Source organism: Camelina sativa, chromosome 20 (genome assembly GCF_000633955.1).
Source record: "Camelina sativa cultivar DH55 chromosome 20, Cs, whole genome shotgun sequence".
NCBI classification, from domain to species: Eukaryota; Viridiplantae; Streptophyta; class Magnoliopsida; order Brassicales; family Brassicaceae; genus Camelina; species Camelina sativa.
In genome coordinates this window covers 11,123,013-11,131,521 of record NC_025704.1, presented here as the reverse complement: position 1 = coordinate 11,131,521, position 8,509 = coordinate 11,123,013, and positions in this window count along the sequence as shown.

Here is an 8,509-nt window from a genome sequence, read left to right as displayed (position 1 = left end):
CATGAAAGTGGATCAGCCACAATGTGAACAAATTATTTACGTATCACCAATAGCAAAACAAACTCTTTTCATGAAATAAATCAAAAGCTAAGCAACTGAAGCGTAACTACGTACAACTAATAGAACGAATCAAAGCAACATGAGTACTAAATATAATAAGTCCAACTCATGCAAAGAAATCAAAGCTACCAAAATCCATTTTAATCTGTTTGAATCATAATTTTTACCTAGAATATATATGAAGCTCTGAATATTTATAAACCACAAAACTATTAAGAAATGCCTGCTCTACCTTCTAATAACAGAGAATTAATAGAATTCTGATCGAGGTTCTGTTTGGAAAATTCTGAGTGCCACAAATATGGTAAGACAAATCGATGTGAGAGAATAAGAGAGAGTAAGATGAAGAAGTATAAAGAAAAAAAGTTTGTTTATGAAAGCTCAATTTTTCTGAAGAAGAATAATAGATGAACCACGGCTACAAGTATTTTAAAAATATTGTATTGCCTGAAGAAGAATATTGTATTGCCTTATATTTTTGTTCCAAAATATATTAAAAAATAAAAAAAATTGAATTTAGAAAATATTTTTTTAACGTTTTGTAAGATTTTAAAAAACTAAGTTTATAATGGGATTCTAATAATATGAATGCATATGTGACCAATCTTGTTTATAGAATGCCTAGATGGACAATAATTGATTTATTTATCTTTTATTTCAAATTTTCTCTAGTAATATTTTATACAACTCCATGGGACTACATATAATTATCTGTTATAACATTTTAGACCTGGTCGAATAATTTGTATTTATTGGTTAAAGACTTAAATCCTAACATGTGTGCGGAAGAAATATATAGATGATTGATATGCTCAAATTTAACCCTGAGCTACTCTCTCAAATTAAGAGGTCAATGTAGTATTTAGGGATCGAATTCACAAGAACTCTAGATTCACACAATAGACTTATTATTCTTTTAGTTATGCTAAATCAAAAATATTAAATTAAAGACAATGCAAAAACATAATTAAAAGGTGTTGTAAATTCAGGAATTAAAAACGCTAGGCCTAGGGAAATTCTCAGGAAATCATGGAAAATCAGATCAATTAATTAAACAAGCAGGATTCAACAATTAAGCACCGTTCTTGAACTCTAAACACAATTATAAAATAAATCAGTTCTCACTGCAAATACTATCTAAGTTTTAAAACCAGAAAATCCAAATCTCTTTGCAAAATTCAAGTTAAAAACCAGCAATAAAATCAAGTTTAGATAAGTTCACAAAATCACTAATTCAAATATCTTTGCAAAAAGTGATTTTGCTCACCAAAGGTTTTATCAGGAAAATCAATTATATTCTCATATCAATTAATAATCCTAAGATCTAAATCCAGATGACTAATCAAAAATCTAGCATTAAGAACAACCTATGGTGAAGAACATAAAAGATAATGAATCCTAAATTAACAGATCTAATAATCCATGAAATCCCTAATGAGAAACCCTAAACCTAACAAGCAGATCTACTCAGACATAATTGTAAGAACACAAATCATGAATAAAATAGATAGCATTAAGAGATTAAAAGAAGAAGAAAAGGAGTTTTGAATCTTCTCTGAAGGAGTCTTGATTCTTCTCTCCAAAAACTCTCTAAAAATCTCTCAGGGTTTTGCTCTCAAAAGTTGCAGGGAAAAATAAAGCTTAGGTCTAAACATGACCCAAAAATCCTATTTATATTCCTAAAAATGTCCAGAGACTAATGATGCAAATATGAAAAACTTTGGGGCAGCTTTGTAAATCTTCAAAACTTGTGGGAAAATTTTCCGATTTCGTCTTTGGCCTAGCATCGATCGATGCATATGCTGTGTCGATCGATGCACTCTTCTGAACATGTCTCCCAACTTCGTAGCTCAGCCTCAATGCTTGAATGTGCTCCAAATCCTCCTATTTAGCTCCATTATGCTCACATCCATGTTAAATCCTATAAAAGACTCAAAAGACTCTAAAAATACCAAAAAGACTCTATAAACAAGACTTATATCATGGCTAAAAACACCTAAAACTATGATATATCAACTCCCCCAGACTACCTTTGCTTGCCCTCAAGCAAAACATAAACTTAGCCCTGTGAAAGAGGTTTGAAAACGCAGGAACTCATTTTCTTTTTAAAGTAATGCCATGATCATCCAAACCTTAATCCACATGCTTAGCTTATAAATCCAAATGGAACCACCATGTACTTCTCCGTTGACATTCATAGCATCCCAAATTCAAACCAAATTCCACTACTTCCTCCATTAAGCCTTCATCGGTGGGTCTCATCAATTTAATCAATGTCAAGAACCTTCTAGACTCATTCCCGTACAATACCATAACAAGCAAGACATATCTTTTACACATGTGATACTCATTCTATCCCCCAGACTTATTCTATTTAATCTTCCTTTGAGCTTTGCTTTGTCTTTTTTTTTGTCAAAGTTGTAGGCGAATAATGGAGTCATCAGTAATTTACCTAGCCCTTGCTTCCAAGCTTTGTGTGATAATTTGACTCAAGAGTAGAATAATGAGGTCATAGGTAATGTACCTACCTCTCTAAACTAATCTAAATCATCTCATCTTTTTTTCTTTTTTTTTTTAACAAAGCTCTCAGAATTTTTTTTAACTTGAAATAAAGGAGAGGAGTACCATTTTCTTTTGTAGCCTTACTTGTCAGGTATGAACAAGGAGTCAAGCTCTATGAACATAAATCTCCTTGATGAGTTGAAAATAAAAGTACATAAATTACCTCAAGTTTTTATGGATTCTGTTGGAAATTCGGATGTCTCTGGTTCACTGGTCAGCCATTGGATTTTTCATTAGTCGGATTTGTGGATTCAATCTGCAGCATTAATCAACCAAGGCAGTACACTAAAAAGAAAAGTCATAGTTCCCAACAAAATTTTGACTCAATAAAACCATTTTTTTTTCGACTGACTCTCAAAAACAAAAACGTAGTTAGTAACTGCCTCCCCCAGACTTAAACAACACTGTCCCCAGTGCTATCAAGTAAGAGATTGGCGAATAAAATAAAAATAAATGAAAATCAAAAGAAAAATGAAAAAGAAAAACCTACCAGTGGGTTGCCTCCCACTAAGCGCTTGTTTTCAGTCATTAGCTTGACTATGTCGGATCTCAGGCATCCGGTGGATCGGAACATGGCAATGAATGCTTCTGAGAGGATGTCCTCTTCACCCAAGGTGGTGTATAAGATTTAGGTGCATGAGGTCTGCCAAGGATGTGAGGAACAGGACCAGGGCGGGACTTAGGTATGGGTGGCTTTCTTTTAAGTCCTGCAAAATCATCAACAGAAGAAACAAGCGCACTACGATAATCTCGTGGCTTGGTTAACTGCACAACAGTTTTTGTACCTTTCAAATTCTTATTGATGAATGGAGAAGGTTTGGGAGAAGGAGATGCATACCTTGGCCTTACCTCTGGTTTCTTGGCTGTGGAATGATGAGATTTCAGTTTTACAACTGGTCTAGGACTTGCAGNAAAAACGTAGTTAGTAACTGCCTCCCCCAGACTTAAACAACACTGTCCCAGTGCTATCAAGTAAGAGATTGGCGAATAAAATAAAANTCGATCGATGCTTGGCCTGCAACTCGTGTTTCTTCAACGATTCTGCAGCTTTCCTCAGCAATCCGTGTTTCCATTATAAAAACATCATCTACCAGCGACTTGTCATGGATCAGAACCTCATCATGATCTCTAGTACTGATTAGATGATCTCCTCTCCAATCTTCACGCTTAACAACTTGCTTGCTCACTTTCTCAACAGTCTCAAACTCTTTGACATACCCAACAGTAATGTCTTCATGAAGCTCTATGATTGGATTATCATCAGAAACCACCTCCACAAAAAATGTCTGACCATCAATAGTGGGAACCCTTCTCAGCTTGTCCATCTCAAAGTTCATGACCAAATCATCCACATTCAGAGATATGTGTCCCTTCTTCACATCTATGATAGCACCAGCTGTAGCCAAGAAAGAGCGTCCTAAAATGAGAGGATCACTTGGTTCTTTGTCATATTCCAGCACCACAAAGTCAGTGGGAATCATGCAATCTCCGATCTTGATTGGAATATCCTCTAAGACACCTTCAGGTATCCTTCTGGACCGATCAGCTAAAATAAGAGAGATCTGAGTTGGCTTGAAATCTGTCATCCCAAGTCTCACAGCAACAGAATGTGGCATCAAGTTAATACTAGAGCCAAGATCACAAAGTGAGTGAGAAAACCTTCCTGTGGAGATAGAGCAANACTAAGCGCTTGTTTTCAGTCATTAGCTTGACTATGTCGGATCTCAGGCATCCGGTGGATCGGAACATGGCAATGAATGCTTCTGAGAGGATGTCCTCTTCACCCAAGGTGGTGTATAAGANTCCTCTGTGGAGGCTGTTTCAACAGTATTGAGCTGACATCCTTTGTAAGAAGTGCTCCTTCCTCAGGACTCAAACCATTTGTGACCATTCTCTTGACATACCGCTTAATCACAGGAGAAAACTTAACAGCATCAATCAAAGGCATCTCTATCATCACCTTGTCCATCATAGCCTTGCATTTAGCTTCTTCAATCTCTAGTTTAGATCTCCTAGGCTTAGGAAAAGGAACCTTAGGCTTGTACACTCTCTCAGCAACTGGAATCGGAGCTTTCGTAACTCCCTTCTCGGTCTCGACGTTGCATCGGTCGATGCTAGAGTTACATTGGTCGATGATGTCTCGCAAAGTCAACCCTTCCACGACCACCGAGGGTTGCGTCGATTGATGGTTAGCAGCTGCATCGGTCGATGCTGGATCAAGTGACGTATCTTCGTCTCCTTCCTTCACTAAAATCGCATTACAAGCATGCTTAGGGTTCTCAGTTCTTCTAGAAAGAAGTTCCTCTTGTCTTTTAACAGACCCAGCAGTCTGAATCACTTGATTCTCCAACTTCTTGACATGAGTATTTAGAGCATCAAACTTCCCAGTCAGCTCAGTGTATACAGAATCAATCTTCCCATTGAAGTCCACTGTTAACTTCTGTTGACCTTCCAAAATCTGTCCAATCATTGATTCCATCTTGCTCTCTGAATTGGGTGGAGGGAGGGGTTGGTAAGAAGAAGATCCATAGTTCCTTGTGAAATTGCTGTTTGGATTTCCTGAGAAAGAATTCTTCTGACCAAATCTCTGATTTTAATACCCAGCTCCATACACATAGTTGACATCTTCTTCTCTAGTCTCTGGCTTTGGCTCAAAAATCTCAACATCTTCAGCAAAATGGACAGACTTCTTTCCCACAAGAAGGTTATGCACTGTATCCAACTTAGCATTCACTGTAGCAAACTGATTTGAACCATTGCCTTCATGTGCTCTTTTTCGCTCTAAGTCTGCATTCTTGGTATTGTTGCTTGATGCTAGCCTTTCTATCAATTTCTCAGCATCATCTGGGTACCTTGTCTTGAAGTTCCCATCACTAGCTGCATCCAAAGCCATCTGATACCTCCAATCAATACCACTGAAGAAGATACTAATCAACTGCACCTCTGAAAACCCATGATGCGGACAATCTCTCTGATATGCTTTGAATCTTACCAGATTCAGTTGGTCCTTGTCTAAAGGTGGAGAGCTTAATCCTCAGCTCATCAGACATGGCATCATCATAGAAGTAGTTCAAGAATGCCACATTGATGTCATGCCAGGTTGTCAGAGATCCTGGTTTCAGCTGCCTTAGCCAATGAGAAGCTTTCCCAGCAAGAGAGAATGGGAAAAACTTGCAGTAGAGATAGTCCTCAGTAACTCCATTAGCCTTGATGCTTGTAACTATGTCCTCAAAGTGCTTTATGTGGTCTAGAGGCTCCTCATGTGGCAAGTTCTGGAATGGTCTATGTCCAACAAGAGCAAAGTATGCAGGCTTCAGCTCAAAATCATTCCTTGGGAATGGAGGAGCGACAATTGCGGAACGGTTCTCATAGAATAAGTCTGGCCTGTTGAAGTCCGCAAGAGTCTTGACAAGTTCTCCATTGTTGTCCCGTTGCCTCTGAACATTCTCTGCATCGGCTCTGGCATTGCATCGATCGACACCAGTATTGTGTCGATCGATGCCTTCCTGATTGCGTCGATCGATGCCATCGTTGCGTCGATCGACGCCATCTGCATTCCCATCGGCCACAACGACTTCTTCTTGAATAACCTGTCCTTCAGCATCAAGTTTTTGGCCTAGTTCGTTGCACACATGACCCTCTTGATCCCTCAAAACTCCAGCCGCATCTGGTCTCAATATGATTGGGTTGACCATCTTTGTTGATTTGGCTGCTTTTGTGTTCTCACGCTCTAGTTGTCCTAACTCTTGGTTTGTAAGCTTAACAACTGGACCAGTAGGATTTTTCCTGGTGCTAGGCTTAGGTATGTACCTGAAACACACAAGATAAAAGAAACAAAAGCGTGTGAGTAAAACAGAAAAAGAAAAATGTAGACAAAATCAAAGACTTTAATCTAATGGTGAATCAAAAGAGTCTCCGAAAACGGCGCCAAAATTTGATATGCTCAAATTTAACCCTGAGCTACTCTCTCAAATTAAGAGATCAGTTGTAGTACTTAGGGATCGTATCCACAAGCACTATAAATCACACAATAGATTTAATATTCTTTTACTTATACTAAACCAAAATTGTAATTTAAATAGCAATACAAAAACAGAAAATAAAAGAGATGTAAATTCAGAAGGATTAAACGCTAGGCCTAGGGAAATTCTCAGGAAATCATGTAAAATCAGATCAATTAATTAAACAAGCAGGATTCAACATTTAAGCACCGTTCTTGAACTCTAAACACAATTATAAAATAAATCAGTTCTCACTGCAAATATTATCTAAGTTTTAAAACCAGAAAATCCAAATCTCTTTGCAAAATTCAAGTTAAAAACCAGCAATAAAATCAAGTTTAGATAAGTTCACAAAATCACTAATTCAAATCTCTTTGCAAAAAGTAATTTTGCTCACCAAAGGTTTTTGTCAGGAAAATCAATTATATTCTCATATCAATCAATAATCCTAAGATCTAAATCCAGATGACTAATCAAAGATCTAGCATTAAGAACAACCTATGGTGAAGAACAAGAAAGATAATGAATCCTAAATTAACAGATCTAATAATCCATGAAATCCCTAATGAGAAACCCTAAACCTAACAAGCAGATCTACTCAGACATAATTGTAAGAACACAAGTCATGAATAAAATAGATAGCATTAAGAGATTAAAGGAAGAAGAAAAGGAGTTCTGAATCTTCTCTGAAGGAGTCTTGATTCTTCTCTCCAAAAACTCTCTAAAAATCTCTCAGGGTTTTGCTCTCAAAAGTTGCAGGGAAAAATAAAGCTTAGGTCTAAACATGACCCAAAAATCCTATTTATATTCCTAAAAACGTCCAGGGACTAATGATGCAAATATGAAAAACTTTGGGTCAGCTTTGTAAATCTTCAAAACTTGTGGGAAAATCTTCCGATTTTGTCTTTGGCCTAGCATCGATCGATGCATATGATGTGTCGATCGATGCACTCTTCTGAACATGTCTCCCAACTTCGTAGCTCAGCCTCAATGCTTGAATGTGCTCCAAATCCTCCTATTTAGCTCCATTATGCTCTCATCCATGTTAAATCCTATAAAAGACTCAAAAGACTCTAAAAATACCAAAAAGACTCTATAAACAAAACTTATATCATGGCTAAAAACACCTAAAAACCATGATATATCAATGATGATGATGATGATGATATAGAAATTAAATTTAAAAGAGTGTGGTGGTTAAATAAAGGGAAAATTCCCAAAAAAAACACCAACTATTTAATATTTGCCAGAAAAAAACATAAACTTTTTTCGTTGCCAAAAAAATACGCAGACTATTTTTTAGTTGATAAAAAATACACGAACTATTATTTTTTTCCAGTTTCTCCTCGTCTCCGTTACGACCGTTAACGGTATTGTAACGGCGTTACTATTTTGAAAACAATTCCAGAAAAAAACACAAACTATTTATTTGTTGCCAGAACAATACATGAACTTTTTTTCTTTGCCTGAAAAATACATAATTTTTCATTTCTTATTTTTCCATTAACAATGTTAGAGATCATAACTCATAACTTTCTCTGCTCTCTTGAACTTCATACAAGTTTTCACTACTATTTATGATAACTAAATTCAAAAACAAAAATACACAATTAGATTAATCGATTTCCAAATTTCTCAATTAGTATTATTTTTGCATAAATAAATGGTGAATCTGGTTAGGTTACAAGAGTTGATGTCCCACAAAATGGCTATAATCTACGATCTCGATCAAGTTTGCGTACACCAGCCCATTTGATGATTTACACTGGCTATAAGCATCATAAAAGGTACTAAACTAAAGAGATGCATATTTTTTGAAATGTATACAAAGGTCTACAAAGGTGGAGATCTCATAAAATTTTAGAGAAATGTTGATGAATTTTCAA